At 41.6% G+C, this 18,738-nt stretch overlaps 1 long non-coding RNA gene across 1 annotated transcript; it reads right to left on the bottom strand.

Moving 5' to 3' along the window:
- Positions 1–3,050: 3,050 nt before the first annotated feature.
- Positions 3,051–17,646, bottom strand: LOC138411310 (uncharacterized). Its single transcript, XR_011243952.1, has 4 exons — positions 17,498–17,646; positions 8,253–8,335; positions 7,554–7,638; positions 3,051–3,335 (listed from the first exon to the last, which is right to left on the bottom strand). It is a non-coding gene; the product is annotated as an uncharacterized lncRNA (long non-coding RNA).
- Positions 17,647–18,738: the final 1,092 nt, after the last annotated feature.

The following is an 18,738-nucleotide window of genomic DNA, read 5'->3' as shown; positions in this document are numbered from 1 at the left end:
ACTCAAAGATGAAGGCGGTCACTGAATCACTTTCTCAGCTGTTTGCCAGCGCACACACTCATTGATTAATCCATACGGGCGAGCACAAACACAGCAGTTTCTAACAGCTGTGTGGTGAAATCGGAGGGCTCCACCCAAACAAAGCTTAACAGGTCACAATGAGTTCAATAGTCTGCTGTCCCTCACAGAGCCTCGGCACCACGGGAACTCCCGAACAATCACTTATGATCACATCAAAATAGACATTACATTCAAGTGATGCAAGTATGTAAGCAGGAAATAAGAGGATAATACGAAACAGAAGTATCCAGCAGACGATGCAAACATTTGGCATATCAAAAGCCAGATTTTCATCATGATGCATGAATTATTCCTAATGCCACGAGGATAAAAGAAAACCATTCATCTTGAATGTCAGGTCACATGTGCATCCATCCTCAAGCCGAAAGATAAAAACAACACTTTCTATTCTATCTATAGATCCATCTCTCTTTCATCCATCTGCCCATGTAGGATCAGCTTTAGCTCTCATATTGTGCTTTCACTACAAAGATAACTATGCTGAGCTTAGGCAAACTCCTTGTCCTTTCAGGCTGAAGTGTCCATTCAGCAGGTGGTCTGGAGATTGACATCAGAGCGAGATGTGATCACAGATAACCCTCCCTCTCTATTCCAGCTGGAGTTGGCCCAGCACTCGTGACTGACAGCTCTGCTCTCAATAATTCATCTGGTCCTGGGTGTCTGAAGGTCAGGAGATCATCTGCTTGGGGCTTGGGCGCTGAGGAGAGGTGGCACTGTCATCAAATATTTATTGACCCGCTGTACTTCCAGCACACGCTCAAAATACACAATCTCCTTCGCTAAACACGGCACAGATTCGCACCCAGCAGCTTCGGCGGAATGGCAACAGCTACAGATACTATTTGGCCGGGCGCGAGGCTCGCTGCCTGCAGAGGTTGGGTGCAACACAGTGTGGATATGAGAGGGCCAATGTGCTATCTTGTTTCAATTGTACAGCCAGATGGAAAATAGCTTTGAATGCTACGCTCACACATCGCAATGCTGATAATAATCCAGTATTTTCTTTGATTGTAGATTGAAAATTGCACCTAGTGAATGATAAGTTCTGGTATTTTCATTATATTTATCATATTTCTGTCCATCGTCACAAGTCATAAATTGTTTACTCGCTGCCTATTATGTGGAAAGATGAACTCCAGAGAAAACACCTGGGGATAAGGTCTGCGAGGCTCTGCCAGCTTTTCTGAAAAAAAACTTGTGTGTAGCAGACATCATGTTTAATGCAGCTGGAAGAAGAGTCAGTGGTCCACTAACCAGAGGGTCAGTGGTTCAATCTTCTGCTCCTCCAGTTTGCATTCCGAAGTGTCCTTGGGCAAGATACTGAACCCCAAATCGCCCCTGGTAGTTTTGCCGCAAAGGTATAAATGGTGTGTGATAAAAAGTGTATAGACGCGTTGTATGACCGCGTGTGTGTCATTGAATATGACTGTACTGTAAAGCGCTTTGAGAAAGTGGTGCATTAATACAAACCATTTACCATCTCAGATTCAGTTGACCAGTGACATGTATGTTCATGAACATACATGTCACTTTTCAAGGGACCCAGGGGGACCCTAGACAAGGGAACTAATATAATCAGCCATTCAGGGGGCCCCCTTCCCAGGCATTTGCCTACTTTGCCTACCCTGTAGCCGTGTCCCTGGTCACATGGTTTACTTTCAGGTGCAATTGCAGGAGTTTGAGATGATTTCTGCAAAAAACACCTTTTTACTGAAGGCTGTAGTAAGTTTATGCTTTCTATCCTGATCAATGTTGTTCTTCCTAACATCATACAGCTCTATAAAGTCAGTAAGTCATAATTGACAAAATAAAACAATATTTTTACAAATACTGAACCTCCCTGATATGAAAAGTCTATAGACGTGTACAGCATTTGTAATTCCATGTACATCATTATCCCATTCAGTGTTTGTTACTGAGACAATAGTAGACCTCTGGAAGTCTGTAACCAATCATTTGACCCATTATACCCCACAAAGTCACATTTCTGGTTTCAATTCAGAGCAAAGTGGTGCTCATGTGAAATATTTTGAGAGCAGCGAGAACCTCCATATGTGGACATGTCTCCACCAGTCTCCCAGCAGCTGTGGAGACGCCAGCAGAACTGATGACCTAATGCTAGTCCTGCTTCATCACGATCACTCCTGAAGGAACACACACACACACACACACACACACACACACACACACACACACACACACACTGATATACACACCCTCTCTCAAGCCAAGGCATTACGCTCCACTCACTCCCAGATTTCAGGCAGGTGCTGCTGTTTGTATGAGTGTTTGGCAGCACAGTCTTGGATTGCAGCATTTTGGTGCATCTGTATCAGCTTGATATGAGGTTACGTGTTCCGAGTGGTATGCTGCAGACCCGACTCGAAGGGCCTCACTGTTCTAGCAACAAGGTCTCTCAGTCTGAACGGAGAGTCCAACTAACTATCTATTGTATGAACTTGCATGTGTGTATTTGTACGGGCTCATGTGAGCGTACGCACAGTGAGTGTGGTTGTTCACGTGCTTATACAGCACAGAGGTGTGAAGGAAAACAGTGGGTGTTTCCTCCAGGTTTCTGAGAATGAGCCATGCAGCAAAATAATGCGGGCCCCTGCTGCTGCTGGTTATAAAATCAGAATTCAACAAACCAAACTGAGGGTGTCACGGCATGCAGATAATATCAACACATATTGGTGTGTGACTCAAGAAAGAGTGTGTGGCCGTACGTGCGTCTCTCAAGCAATTAACTCTCTGCTGGAGAGAACTTTCCATTGTAAAGTACAGAGTTGAGCATTTATTTATTCATGAGATAAGACAGGGATTGGTTATCATGAGGTAGGTGAGTGAATATGTGCCTCAGATTGAGTTTACTCATGCGTGAGTGGGGAGTAATGTTCTCCTGTATAGAGGCTGATGAGTTGTGCATGTTTGACTAGAGGCGTGCACAACGTGTCCGTTGAGGTGCCAGAGAGTGTGTGTGTGTGTGTGAGAGAGATAGAATTAATATCAGCAAACGCTGCTCTGTCCAAACTTTTCATTTAAATGTTTTTAAGGCAATGTTATAAATTAGTTCTATGTGTCTGGGTGCATAGGTTGAGGTAACTTGTGTGGCATGTGTGAATTAATGTGCTGTCATTTTATATCCAGGCCATGTAATTTGCATCACTTTGACTTTGTCATAATAATAAGTGTGATGTCCTACTTGCTATCCAGCTAGAGACGCCACAGCTTCTTCATTTGCTTGATAAATTCACCTGAAAACAGACAAACAAAATGATTTAATGAAACTCAGCCGCTATTTACTAACTACGAGATATACTGATTGGTTTAAAATGTTATTGATTACTCTCACAGTGTCTTCTTTAAAGTCTCAACTAAATATTTAACTATTTTTGGAAAGCATATCCCTGAATTTTCTTGGGGGGGGGCATTTTATTATTGGTCTTTTATTTCTATTATTCATTATTACAGTTATTATTTATGTATTTCCTTCTGTATTTTAACCATCTATTTGCTGGTTGTGCAGCACTTTGCACAACCTTATAATAATAATAATAATAAAGAAATGTCTGGTACATGCAGGAGATATGCAAATATCATATTTGGATAAGTAGCATTTATTAATGTGAACACACTGAATGTTTTTACCTTTTTATCTGAATACATAAATGGCAGCTTTTGTCTTTCACAAAATTCCTACATTGTCGGGGCATTAAAGTGTACAGAGAACAAGCTGTGACAAACGACTGGGCATTGTGTGGGGATCTGGAAGATATGAGCAGTTGTGTTGGAGCTCAGGGTGATGGAGCCACAGGTGTTAAACAGCTAAGCACTTTAGCTGCTCCAGGGGAAAATATGTTATTGAACCAGAAAAGGCTTCTAAAACAGCCCCTCTCTGCAGGGCAACCCAAAGCCTGGGGGTCAAAGGTCAGGTGAGCAGCAATGGAAGCCATTTGTTTGGTTGTCATGGCTCAACAGGTGAGCCCTGGGTGGAGGGAGCAGGCTTCTCAAAACATCTCACCCCCGGCAAGAGGAAGAAAAATAGCACCAGAGGCTCAGTATCAGGAATGTCCACCACACACGGTCACTCACTCACCACACACGTCACAACAACCTGTGTTTACCCTTATTCCACCCACTGTTCACACCACTGTGTTTGCTTTGTAGCTCTGTGAGTGGAGGCTGCCCCCAAAAGATGGCGGGAGAAAGAGAAAAAAATGGAAAGAAAACCATGGCCACCATTGGTGCACAGCTCAGTGTTTGTTTTTGTTTGAATGACATTGGGCCGTTTGTCTTTTTTTTCTTTTTTTTCAGAGCGAGCCACCAGAGCTGCACCTGTGCTACAAGTGCCTCCGGATTGGTAGCTCCCCTCCAACTGGGTTGTTTTGAAAAGGATGTACCCTCCGGGTTTGGGCTGCAGCAGACTAATCATCACATTGAACATGTTGCTGCACACATTCCTCCTCCCATCAGCCCATTGTACGAACTGTGTGGCCAGTGAAGCATTTTCTATAGAAGCTGCACAGCTCATTTATGCAGCTTTTGGGTGACTTCCATTTCTTCACAATGAGGCCTGATTGCTTGTTGGCCACAAGTCATTTAAAGCTAATTTCAAATTATGTCCTACGTTTATGGGCAAATCATTTTCTGTGGACGCAGAGTCCAAGTTATAGAATGAAAAAGGGGAGGGAGCATACAAAATAAGTAGGCCGCATGAAATGCACAGTGGGAAGCAAACGTTGTACTACACTGAACCGCAAATGAACAGGAGTTTACTGTTTACTCAGAACACTATAATGTGATGAATTGTAATATATTAAATGACAAATAATTTAAAAAAGAACTTCAATAGCAGCTGCTTCCATGTCAATGCATCATTGAAGATAAATGAAAGACAAATTGCACACACTCATAAATATCATTACCCTAAGCATTCCTGATTTTCTTCATCAAGATCTGAGAAATCTATTTTGAAAAACACCTCATCGCAGAATGTTAAAGAATGTGATGATAAAAAGAGCTGCCTTTTTTTTCCTGACCCATACCCCATCTGTCCACCAAATTAATTGTTAGTCTGTCAAGTATATTTTGTGTAATCCTGCTAACTAATCCTGAACACATAACACCTTGGTAGAAGTAATGACTATGTGCAATGTGAAAGGGGTCATTCATCCTGAAAAACGAATGGTTATACAAACCAACTTTTCCTCTATTGAGTTCTATGGAGTGGTTTAGTTTCTTTGGATCACTGTTTTGTTGCTCTGCATTTATTTACCTCAGCTCCAGGTGCAGTTTTCAGCAAAAATAAATAAATAAATAACTCCAGACAGACAAAGACATCGACTATTATTTCCCTTGCATTCGTCAATAATTCCCTAAATAAATGTTAATGTAGTTTGACGTCTGCTGGATGTGTAAGTAAAATGTATGCAGGTGTAAATACTTGATAAGATGATCGTATTCAAATAAATCAACATTGATTCAATTCCATTTTGGCAATAAAGATGCAGCACTTTTGACAAAACCATCTCCACTCAAGGCCCACTTCCCACCTTGTTGAATATATCATATGAGCTTCACCAAAATATCCAAAGCAAGCATGCACAAAGACCCTGAGTGGGCCAAGACTTCCGTTAGACACTGTTTATCACACGAGTTGAGTTCTCCATAAACAACACAAACACAAACAGGTTTTTGTAGGCATATCTAATCTTATATCTATTAACAGCTATGTGCAAATGAATACCGATAAATTAAGAAGCAGATCGTTGATGCATTTCAGTGTTTGACTTGTTCGGCCTCCTTTGTTCCGCCTGCCCAAAAATCTTGTCCCTCACCTACAGATTCTGCATATTCACCTTTAGAATCTGTTTTTGGTCAAGAAGGAACCTGAGCTCCACTGCACGGAAGTCGGAATTTGAAATCTTGGGTTACAATGTACAATTACTATTAAAGGGTTAGAGCAATTCTTCCACCAGGTGCATATGTAGAGGAATAGACATCATACAGGCTTCTTGATGCACAGGCTGTTTTTCAGACAGCAGAGCGGTCTGCTAACAAGCATGAAGTTAGGGTCCGGAGCTGAACACGACAGCGCATTAGATGAATTATCAGGAGGGGCCATGACTATTTTAAAGCTGTAAAAACAAGGCGGTGCACGTGAAAACATCTGTTGTGTGTGTGTGTGTGTGTGTGTGTGAATGTGTGAGGGAGAGAGAGAGAGAGAGAGAATGAGAGACAAAGAGAGAGAAATATAGCAATTACACACCAAGAAAAATATATGGAACATCATTATCTCAATTTTCCAGCAGTCAACAGGCTCAACAGCAAATGTGCAAGTGAACACACACACACACAGATGTCCTGTGTCGTCCCGTCCTGATGGCCTCTGCGATAGAGATAATTATGTTTAAATGCAGCCGTTTAAAGATAAATGAGCAATAGTAAGTAATGACGGCTTATTTCCCATCTGTCTGTGCATCGCTCGGCAGCTGAGCCTCGTGAATGAACGTCAGTGTTCTCGAAGCGCAGATACTACTTCAGAGCCACAATTTTTCTCACCAATCAAAAGCGTGTGACATCAAGCGTGCAGCAGCTCAGAGGCCGGATAGCACGCACGAAACAATTGTTAGAGAAGTCACACCTAGAGGGAGAAAGATAGTTGCAATTTTCCATGTGGAGCGAACACGAATGAAAACCAGTTAAAGGATGGACTTGTTGTTCTTTGTTACCACAACAGTCTTCCTGGTTCTGAAATTGTAAACCAGATAGCGAGAGACAAGAGCGTTCAGGCAGGACTTAATGCTTTGCAGGTTGATTGGAACCAGGCCACTGACATGTAGGAGAGCGTTGTTGGGTTGATTGAAAAAGCAACTGTGCAAAGGGAAAACAAAAAAGACGGTCCAGGGCTGCGTGAGGAGCAGAGGCCCCAGAAAACATCCTGCACACACTTCAACAGAAACTTTACAGCTTCTCCCAGAGAGAGCGAGTAGGAAAATGGCCGCCTGGAGCCTCAGCCACCTGTGTCGATATGTTACTCTGCTTTTGTTTGTCTTAGATTCATCTCTTTTACTGTCTCTTTCCCCGAAATATGTTTCCCTCCTTCTCTTTTTTTTTGTTATTCTGACAACCTTTTTTCTCTTCCTCCTACTTTCTCATCTTGTCACACATGCACACACACACACACACGCGAAACAAGTCTGGGGCATGCAGGTGTGAAGGTTGTGTAAGCAGCTTATCCCAGGTGCAGATCAAATGCTTCTGCTATGACAAATGCTGCGTCGCGTTTCCACATTCCAATACATTATTAATCTTCTGTTTCGTTCTAATTGTTTGAAAAGGCAGGAACTGAGTTTGCACATTCGATACATCTGCTGTTTATGTCATATGATACGGAGACTTCACAGATTTCTTGACAAGGTTAAGCTGGCTGTAGAATGTGTTTGGGGAAAGAATGAAAAACAGTTACTTACTTTTCTCAGGTCAGTTCAGCTCCAGTAGAATCTTGTCCACTGTTTTTGATACGAGTTCCGCCAGATTGAAACCTTGTAATGCAACCTAAAGAGGATAGAATAAGTGTTCTTATTGTAAAATTGGGTGAAATATGTGTTTAACTTTGTAGAACAAATCATGACACACAGTCTGCTGAGCCTGACAGTCTGATTGATAATCTTGTAAAGAGGAATTACATTGAGGACGTAGGCTTGTCAGAGACACACTGACTCCCATGTGGCAGAGTAGAAGCCCATATAACTGTCACCAGATGCAGTTTTCATTAAACTCTGTGGAGTTATGATGACAAAGTGGCAGTGTAAAGTATGAGAGGGTAATAATTTTCATTTGCAGGTTAAACAAATTCGTCTGTGTCTTAATTGACCAATTACCTGTCACATATACTGTAATTTTAATGCAGCAATGAAGGGTTGATGACAGTTATCGTGTATGTACGGTATATCTCATTACTCCACAAAATTATCTGCATAGTTTGATAGCACCTGATGAATGTAAGAAAGTTACAGTGTGGTATGGTTGCCTGGTCACATTTGCACTGTACAACTGTGAAAGGGCCTTAATGCTTTGATTACCCAACAGGCACCAGGAGACACCTGAAGCATTTTTTTTTTTGCAGAGGACGGACATTGGCAGCACAGCGGGGGAGTGTGTCCCCTTACCTTCTCGCATCTTCACACATTTCTTCAGCAGCTTGAAGATGCTTCGCTAATCTGTCCAATCAGGCAGGAATTTCCGGTCCGACCTGCAGTCAGAAAGAGAGGAGAGGAAAGAAGAGAGGGGAGGAAGATGAAAGGGTCAATAATGGAGAGAGATGGAGAGAAATCATGCAGGAAACATTGGTGTCATTATTGCAGTGGAGTGTGCATGTCTGCTGGCACGCACACCCACATTCACACCTGCATATGGGTCAGTAACACTCAGACCAAATGTTGGCTCACATGCCTGCATGTTTGCATTCATGCATGTTGACATATGCACACACATCATGCGCAGGGCGTGTAGAGAAACAAATTATGGCAAGCATGCATGTCCATAGAAACCTGACAGACAGCAAAAGTAAACAAACTGCAACACTGTGGAATCAATATGTTTAAAGGACATTATGAAGCAATAAATAAATGTCTGTCTTGATTAATTTTGACTCATCAAATTCATGCACGATATATATGACAGGTCCTGCTCCAAACCAGTCCAGTAGGAAATCTGAGATGAGTGTGTTGTAATCAAAGACAAGTCTTCTCCGCTCAATGACTGCCACACTTCAGCACTCCCTGTCTCACCCACACCCTGAAGTTCGATTTCCACAGCAAACTTCCTGTTATGGTCATGTTTTAATCAGCCTCGCTGTGTTTGACTTGGAGGCTCCTCAAAGGTCAAGAAATGAGATTATTCTTAGGACACAACATCTGACTTCTCCCCTGCACAGGGTGAAGTATCCAGCAGAGGCCGGCAAGCTCAAAATATGCCTTTACTATCACAGGAATTCTGTTTTATAAGAATAAAATACAGGAGTGCTGAGTGTTTGTTCGACTGTAATGTTTATTAAAAAATATATTTTTCCACTACTTGATTATTAAAAGTTGTTTTTGATATTATAGTGTATTCTACTTTCAGCCTGGGCACAAAGGAGAACAGGATATACAGCAAGAGACAGTGAAAGGTTGTGGGAGCTGAACTGTGGAGCATCTGCCTTGTCACACTCAAACAGCCTGAGGTGCCAACGCTAAATAAGCATAACAAATTCATCACAGGAGGATGTGTGTGTGTGTGTGTGTGTGTGTGTGTGTCTGTGTGCGTGCTTGTGTGTGTGAGAACAGGAATGGGTAACATCAGCCAGCCTTGACACGTAGCAGCAGCACCTCACTGGCAAAAACTAATCGCCACGTCATGTCTGCAGTGCAAGAGGTTAAACTGATCTGCAGGAGTTAAGTCGAGATGGAAAAAAGATCCAGACGAGTGTGAATGACAACTCATTGCCGTCAGAAGCTGTAATGAGCTAATGGGTAATAAATGCAACCCGTTGACTTCAGCAGTGACATAAAGTGATGCTCACAATATAGTAGGTCTCAGATGTCAAAATGTCATTATGAACTTGAATTTAATGCCTCGCCTCTTCCACAAATCCAGACACAGACATTCATAGTTACAGAACATATTGAGCAACACAAAATTACTGAGAAATGTCTAATTCCTGGGTGTTCTGTGGCTATTTTTGCATCAAGCCAAATGCTACCAGCCAGTAGAGGATTCAGTTTTGCAGTCTGGCATATGGAAGACATTTTTAAGAGTGAGTGTATAATGCTAGAAGTTCAATTATCACATTTGATGTGGTGGCAAATTTGATTTTACAAAATTGCTTTGTGCAGCATTTTGAATTTGTCAAGGTACAGAGGAATGTGAATTAACACAAAATGACTGATTCTTATTTTTAACTTTAAGATGATGATAGTTTTATGTTTCACCCTAATGAGCTTTCCTATCCCTTCATTTAACTGTGTGTGTGTGTGTGTGTGTGTGTTATAAACATTACATTCTAAGGTGAAGACATGATTTAAGGTTGGGTTAAAGTTAGGTTCAAATTAATGTTAGGGTTGACTTATTGTCTTATTTCCTCAAGACTCTTTTACTTAGATGTGAGAGTCGCGAGGAAATAAGCCAATAAGTCAATGTGAAGTCCTTTGAAGCCATGGAGCCATGAGGATGTGTGTGTGTGTGTGTGTGTGTGTGTGTGTGTGTGTGTGTTAGATAGAGACCATGTTCTTTAATGCACATGTTAATAAAAAAAGTGTGTGCATTCATATGTATTTTGGCTCTACATGTGAAGCTCTCGCTGTGAGTCCAGCATTCTTCCAGCTCCAATGAATACAGTAGAGGTTCTTGCTGAAATGTTAAGAGCGTCGATCGAGAACTTTTCCAGCTGGATGCACCGACCTGACAGTTTCTGGCTTTGCCTTCGCTCCATTTTATCTCCAGTGTGTGCTCTTTTACGGGGGAGAAAAACATTAGCTGAGGGAAATCTCACTTTACCTTTTTACTCATTCCCTGGGTCTCTTATAGACGCCTGCCATAGTGGTTGACTCAGACATTGTTTCAGGGAGAACTTGCGGCATCAGAGCTCAGATGTGTGGCAGGATGTCTGCTGCGCTGCAGAGGACTTGGACATGCACCAGGAGCAGAGAACATCTGCTCGGCAGTTTAAACAGCAACAACCAAATCTGGCCAAAAACCCAGGAAACATTATTGTCTACATGTTTTCCAATAAGCACATGCAGCTCAATGTAATATTTTTTCAATACACTGTAAATCAGGTTCTATCTCACCTGCACCACTGTTACATACCTGTGAGATCCAGACTATAAAAGTGTCCACAATTTATCCCCCAACTTCTTACTTAGCTTTTAAGACTCTGACCAAAGTTCCACAAATTGATCAAAACAAGCTCAGGATATTTACTGGATACATTTTATTAAAAACCTGTTGATCACTTTCTTTAAATGTTTAAATAAACTCGATTCAGAATATATATACAGTTGTCAAGAAATTAACAAGCTCCTAATTACACAGTATGAGTTACAGCACACAGCCCGAGGGCTGAGGAGCCATGGCAAATGGCTGAGGGATTAAACGCCCTTAACTGGGCTTCTAATAAAGCCTGAGCCAAGAATGGGGATAACTTTGTAACTGTGGTTACTATGTTTAATAGCTTGTGGAATCCTGAATGTAAAAGCTACGTGTATCAGTTTGTTAAATTAGACTTTCAAAGGAGATGTAGAAATCCCCCCTCGCACCCCCGTGCAATTTCTGCAAATACTTTTAAACACGTCCTGCGTTCCCCCTCAGCCCGATGGAGCAGGAAGGCATACACATACACATGAACACAGCCCTGAGCGCTGCTCTGTGGGTCTTAAGTGTGCATAACATGGCAGCCATTATCCTATTAGCAGCAGCAGCGCCCTGGGGCAGGCACGGGGGAAGGAGTGAAGAAAGGAGCGAGGAAACTGGCACTAAAAAAGAGAGGAGGTACAGTCAACGGAAGGTGATGAAGCAGCGGCCTGGCCGAAAAGAGGGAGGGAGGGAGAGAGGCAGATATTGATGAGGGAGGTAGAGAAGAAGGAATGAGAAGTGCTCGGGGGAGGAAAACAAGCTGACATGAGCTCAGCAGCTGTGGCTGCGGCAATGCAACAGTAAAAGCAGAAATGTGGAAACTGTAAGGAAAAAGACACAAATTAATATGGCATAGAGGAGAAATGAGACCGAGATGGCGTGAAGAACATTGAGCTCTAAAATGATACCGAACCAGGATATAACCAGGATATACCCACAGAAATGTCCAAATGTCCTTATGAGAACACACTGGAGGAGCTGCTGCATGAATATGGTTTGTACTGTACCACTCATGCATTTGAAAGCTCTCTAAAATACTTATTTTCTCTTTGAGCTTCAGCAGAGGCTCTCCCAAACTTGATTTGGCCAGGATCCACAGATCCCAGCTCCAAAGTCAATCTTCCCTTTGAACTGCCCAAATAATGGACTTCTCCAACCGCTTCATTATAACATGCTAATTTCCTTTATGATTGATTAAACTAAACTGCTCTTCTTCTCTGTCAAAGACCAATCCGAATAGCACTGTGCACTGCAGGGGCATAATGACGGACTTATGCAAACTCTGTACCCTCTCTACTCCCAATTACCCACATACACACACTCACACTTAGTCCTCCTTGCTTTTTCTTCCTTCCTTCCCTCCCTGACTTCCATTCCTCACTCTCTTTCCCAGTATTCAGCCACCCTGTCCGGGCTCCTTTCACAAGGTCTCTATTGAAGCCAGGGAAAAAGGCTCAGCAGCAGCAGCTGGCCACTCTTTTCACCAGGGCAGGTATAGAGGGGCTGGGAGTTCTCTGCATGAGCGAGCCCCACTCCTCCAACTCCATTCAGCTCTGCTATTTTGCCTCTGCCATTCACCAGGGCCCTACTTTGTCAGGAACGAGGGAGCGCGGAGAAAAAGGAGGGATCACCCTTTTCTCTCTTTGTACTCCACATAGCCATACAAGCCTTCCCAAAGCCTCCGCTAATGAGTTGGCCTCCGCGGTGTTGTGAGTGGAGAGCGAAGCAGGTTTGTGTAAAGAGAAAAGGTTTGATTGATATGGGTTCATTCTCCTCACCGATGGAATGTCAGTCTTCTGTTCATTAGCCAACTTGGTGGTTTTGCTTTTTAAGTGCGTCTGTGTACACCTGCTTTAGAGTATTCAGAGGGAGAACTTGGCAATTAAATGTTTTATTAAAATGTACAAGTGCAAATGCAGTTAACTCAGTGTGTGTGTGTATGTGTGTGTGTCAGTGTGTGTGTCTCCCTCTCTCTCTCTCTCTCTCTCTCTTTCTCTTTGGCATCAGTTAACATACCATCTAATTGCCATTTCTCCACAGTTAATGATACACTAAAGATAATGTAATGATGCTGAATGAATTGCTCATAAACATACGCAACGTACACCAAGGGAGAGGCCATATGGGCAGCCGTGCAGTAAATGGGTATCCCGTTACTTCAAATAAATTGAATTTTCCACCTCTGGCCTGTGGTGCCATTGAGTGTGTTTGAAGGCCTAATTGAATTTAGACTTGCGGACCATACTGATTTAGCTGGCTAATTAAACAACTCCGTAGATATCTACACGCCTGGACCATATGTAACCAACAAAATCTGACAGATCAAAGGAAGACCTGCCAATTTTATATGCTTTAGTTTAAATAAAGTAAAGTTCAATATGATAAGAATTTTTTTTTCTTACGACAGAGCATTAGGGTGAATTACAGGGAAAGAAATTTTGAGATCTCGAGAAGATATCAGAAGATAGTATCCAGACTTTAAAAAGATTGTCCAAGAAACTTAATCTATTCTTAAGAAAGAACACAGACTTGGAGGAAGTTGCTTCTTTTAGGAAGGACATGTCTGGTCCTGGTCGACCGTAGGGCTGCTGATGTTTCATGTGGGGTTTCATAGTTTCTAAAGAAACAATCAGATTGGTAATCAACATTTTGGATCCAGAGAGAGGGGAACTTATGGGTTCTCCTCACTGCTTACTCCTAAAAATATTTTTCTTCTTCATACTCTTAATATTACAACTTTATTCTTGTAATATTATTACTTATATGTGAAGATCCTTGGTCATCCAGGTCATGGTATCTTCAAGACATGAAATTTCTTCAAGAAACACAAGCAAGTCCAGTTGCCTAATCTTTTTTCCTTCAATTTCAACTTTATTGTCATAACACTACAACTCCTCATTCTCATATTACAGTTAGGAGTTAGGAGTTAAGACGAGTTATGAGTCTTGAAATCTCAAGAATTTATTTATCTTCGATATGGCCCTAATACTGTGTCGTACTGTTATTTAAAATACAAGTTTTTGTAGTGAAATATGCAGAAAGGGCACAGAACTCAACAATTCTAACAGGGATGGTTACACTTTATTCCATGAAATAACAAAAGCTATGTTTAAACCACTTTATAGAGAACAAGAGTGAGAGAAAGACAAAAGAGAGAATGGGATCCCTTCTTGGTGCAAATGCACTCACACTAAAAACACAAAAACAAAGAGTGCTGGCAGACATGAAGCTGTTTGGCCGCCGCAGCCGTGCAACACAGAAGTCACCTTTCAAAGGGTGAAACGAGCACATTCCTCTCCTTGCACCGAACAAAAACTGTTCCAGGCCATTGCTTCTTTTATGAAATATTCAACTGACAAGGCCTATTAAAACAACCATAGCCAAATACACAAGAGAGTTGCCCTTCCCCACACTGCCTGTCAAAAGAAGCAGTAAACCAACAAGGCACAGCTTTGATTTTTGTCTTCGCAGGGTGAGGATGTGAGCGATGTAGACACAAGTAAACACCTGCTGAAAGGACGTGGAAACAAACTGCCATTTTGCCCCTACATTCAACAATGCATACCTTCATCGTGGCTGACACTTGCAGCTTGAAGTGTAAGCAAAACAGACTTGGGCGAGCACCTCCAAGCCACGCCCACCTCATGATGGAACAGGTTGGGGAGCTGGTATGGTTTGTCTCTCAACGCTTGCTGTTGGGACGCCATGCCGCAAGCCTTACCTACTGACAGGAACTTGGCACGGCACAGGCTGATTCACTCCCCTCATTAGACAAACAGTGATGAGAAATGTAAATGTTAGCACACATTTCAATAAAGATAAAGAAAATATTACAGGGAGAAGAATAGCCAGAGCTGTGGTGTTTAGACACCTGCAGATCATGTGGTTGCGTTGAAGACTGACAGCCACACCACAGTTGAGTCTCCTTTATTTAGATAAGCTTCATTAAACAGTTGTTTAGTTCATGACTTGGTTGAAACATAAGTCCTTCATATAGCCAAAATTATTTAGCACAATAACATATTATTTATTTGACAAATTCTTGGATTTTTCAAAAATTGGGATCAATCAGAGGTTTGGAAGAATTGCAGGAAGTCGAGAAAGCATTAAACAATAGAAGTAGAAGCAGATTAGAAGCAGCTCACAGGACTGCTTGCAGTCAACAACAAGGACGTACATTTTGCTGGTAGAACAATTACCCATAACCCCCTTGATGGTGATGTGTATCTACACTAAAGTACAGTTTTTCAGTATTAGCTGCTCTTGTTGAATCTGGTAATTTATGATTACCATTGACTAATGGAAGACCACCAAACATCTTGGCTAGATTTACAACTGTTACATGCACTCAGTCAGAGGAGTCACAGTGACCTTAGAAAAGCACAAGGACTTTTTTCACCTATCAAAAAACCACTACGCCAATGTAGAAGAGCAGCCCTTGTTTATTTGGAATGTGCATTTATACCCTTGACTCCATAGCCATTTTAAAACATGAACTTTGCCTTCCACATATGAAGAACGCAGTAGGACATTATTCGGGTCAGATGAGAAAAAACTCTGGGCAGGAGGCGGAATATGAAGTATAAAATGTTTACAGCAAAGCAACACCAACGTACTATTATAACCAAAAGTACTTGTATTGTCTTGCCAAATCAACAGCCAACATGATTTTTGTGGTTGTATTAAACATTTCCATGGTTACAGCAACCTCCAACAATCACAGATGGTGCTATTACACCTGAGGATTGTGGGTAGTGTAGTACTTCTCATTGACATTGCAAACACCTTTAAAAACATCTTCAACTCAGTTGATATTATGAACTTGTGGCTACAGGAGCATATACCATTGTTTCACAATCTCTTAGCTTGTGTTGATGGTTACAATATTATGGCTGATCATGAAAATCTATAATCAGAAAATGAACAGAACCACTGTTGAGCTCTATAGGTGTGGAAACAGGAGAAGTTTGGGATAATGTCAAAAACATCTGACTTGGACATTTGTGCTCTCACATACAGCCCCTACAAAAAATTCCAGGCCCCATCAAGTGACCTATATACATATGTAGTTCAAGTTATTAATGGTAATGAACTGCTAATCAAGTAATCAGTGACTTTTGTGTTGCAGCCAAACATGAGAGGTAAAACAGAGCCTTTAGTTCAGACTGTGTTTGAAGAGATTTGGTCTGTTGCCACTCTGTGTTTTGTCCTTTTACATTTTTTCTTTTCTCTACATCTGTCTTGCTTTTCTCTTCCCCCTCTTCACTCATGTTCTCCCCCTTGTCGGCCACGCATCACGCCACTTAGCAGTCAGCCTGCTATCGACAGAAATGACCAAACTCTTTCTGCTTCCTATTAGCCAGGCATCTCCGCGCTCCCTGCAACACCCGTTAGCCACGCAGTAAGAGTATGATGAGTTGGCCCGGTTTCACGCCTCTCTATTTTATAGTTGATGAATAGCTGCAGCAGATGGTTTGTTATCTTTGAAGATTCCAGCAAGACGAGCGTGATGAATCGCTCCAGGCCTTACACATTCATCCCCGTCTCACCACCACCTTCACGTTACCCCTCCGACACCAGAAAAAGTGAAATGCGAACAATATGTAGTTGACTCATCAGACGCACCTAATAGAGCTACTACTTTCTTTCTCTTATACCAGCCTCAAAATCTTTAGTCCGCACTGACACCTTCATTCTAATCCAGCTGTGTAAACACTAATATGGTTGGTGTTAAAAAAAAATGCAGCAAAAAGAGACAAGGGCTCATCTGGTGCAGCCATTATCTTCTTTATAGTCCATGCTTATGACATGCACTCTTCTCATCAGTCACAACTTCACACAGCAGCACACGGGAGAATAAGCAGGGCAGTTATGGTAGCAAAACCTGCTAATGCTTTCCTTACAGTGTGAATTCTTTGTCTGGCCCTCTGTTTCTCAGATCATGCAATAAATCAATCAATACCCAGAGAGAAATATCACCTCAGGCTGGTGCCATGTGAAACATCTGAGCCCAGGGAAAGAAGCTCATGGGTTTGCAAAGGGGCGCACATTTTCGCTGCCATTAACCCATGACAGATACAGTATAACATGAGCACAGTGCACACAGGAGCAAAATGTCTACGCTCAGTAAGATATTATATGAATTAAGTCCCCTAATTGTTCTTGCTGTGACAACACATGGAAATCGTGAGTTACTGTGTCATGTAGAACATTGCAGCATGTTCTATATCAGTGAGCAGAAATAAGATATTTAATACACCGAGAAGAAATTGGTTGATCTTAATCTGGCTGGATCTAAAAATACAACGAGTCACAAACTTTTATATTAACGCACAAACATTTCTCGTGAACGACCCTTGAACCTGAGCTTAGCACGCTAGTCAAAATTTGAACCTGGCATTCGCCTGCCGTATTAGTAAAGTTATTTGTGTGCCAAGTCATCCTGAGTGGGTCATCCAGCAAATAAATCACATTAAAAGACGTGTCAACAGTCCCCTCGAAATAGAACCCCCCAAAATACCTGGTCCACATGTCCCAACTGTTGAAGGAATGGAATCAAAATGCAGGGTTGAGCATACTTGGGATGGCTGCAATTGTAGGCATCCTCACACTTGGGACCAAAATGTGCCCAGAACGCCTGAAATACTGGGACAGACCTGAAATAAAGACACACAACTGAATCATTAATTCAGTCTGATCATCAAAATATTGTGAAAAAAACTTTTGAATTCAATATTTCTATTATTCAGAGATGCAAAGTGGATAGATGGGGGATCGAAAATCTGATCAGAGACACAAATTTCAAAGAAGTTATTTTATCACTTATTGAATATGTTATCAATCAATATAGATTAATTGTGTAAAAAACTTTATTTGCAACAATAATGTATTTAAACTACACAAGACAAATTTAAAAAGTATGTCATAAGACATTGAAATAAACTGCAAGATCATCAGATATTTACATTTTTTGAAAACCTTCCATTACAAATCTTTACATTGAAGCATGCCCAAAGTGTCTATATTAGTGTATAATTAGAGCTATGGTCATTTTAATTCTTGTTCTATTATAAGTTGCCATAATATACTTTTTATACTTTTGAAACGTACTCTTGTCATATCAATGTCATATCAATTCACATTTCAGAGTCTAAGATTACTTTTTAATCTTGGGATCCATTAATCACGTATTCTTTCCAAAGGCGTTTTACAAACAAACTCCAACTCTCCAATGAGTACGATTTCAGGACGAGCCATAGAAATTGGTCATCCTCCATTGCTATTTTTTTCCATCACCAGTGAAGTCATGTTTTAACAGAGTCTCATTTCGCAGATATTCTCTTTCCTTTGCCACGAAGAGTCGGAGGCCTCACCTGTAGGCGACTGTGCTCACTCACACATGCATGATGCAATGTGAGACCATACTGAAAAAGGAACAAGGAACTGTGCCACTTAAATGCCTGCAGTGCTTCAGGTGTGAATATCTGTGTCTTCGCCTTCTGTGATTAATTGCAATGAAATGCGGGGACTTCTCCCTGTGTGAAGTGATCACAATAGCTCTGACAAAGATCAATACGATCCGTCAGTGGGAGGAAAAAGAAGAGATATGATGAGAAAAAAGTGTCCACGCGGCCATGAGGCTGACGAGACCACTGTTTTACTTTAAATGTGCATTTCTTAAAATAACGTCTGAGCATGACTTCAGTATCTGGGAGGACTTTTGTGAAGACATGCAGATGCATAAACACACATGTACATGGG

This window comes from Paralichthys olivaceus, chromosome 2, assembly GCF_024713975.1.
Source record: "Paralichthys olivaceus isolate ysfri-2021 chromosome 2, ASM2471397v2, whole genome shotgun sequence".
In the NCBI taxonomy this organism is placed as follows: Eukaryota; Metazoa; Chordata; class Actinopteri; order Pleuronectiformes; family Paralichthyidae; genus Paralichthys; species Paralichthys olivaceus.
Note: the sequence above shows the minus strand (reverse complement) of the source record. Positions and strands in the feature narration are given on the sequence as shown.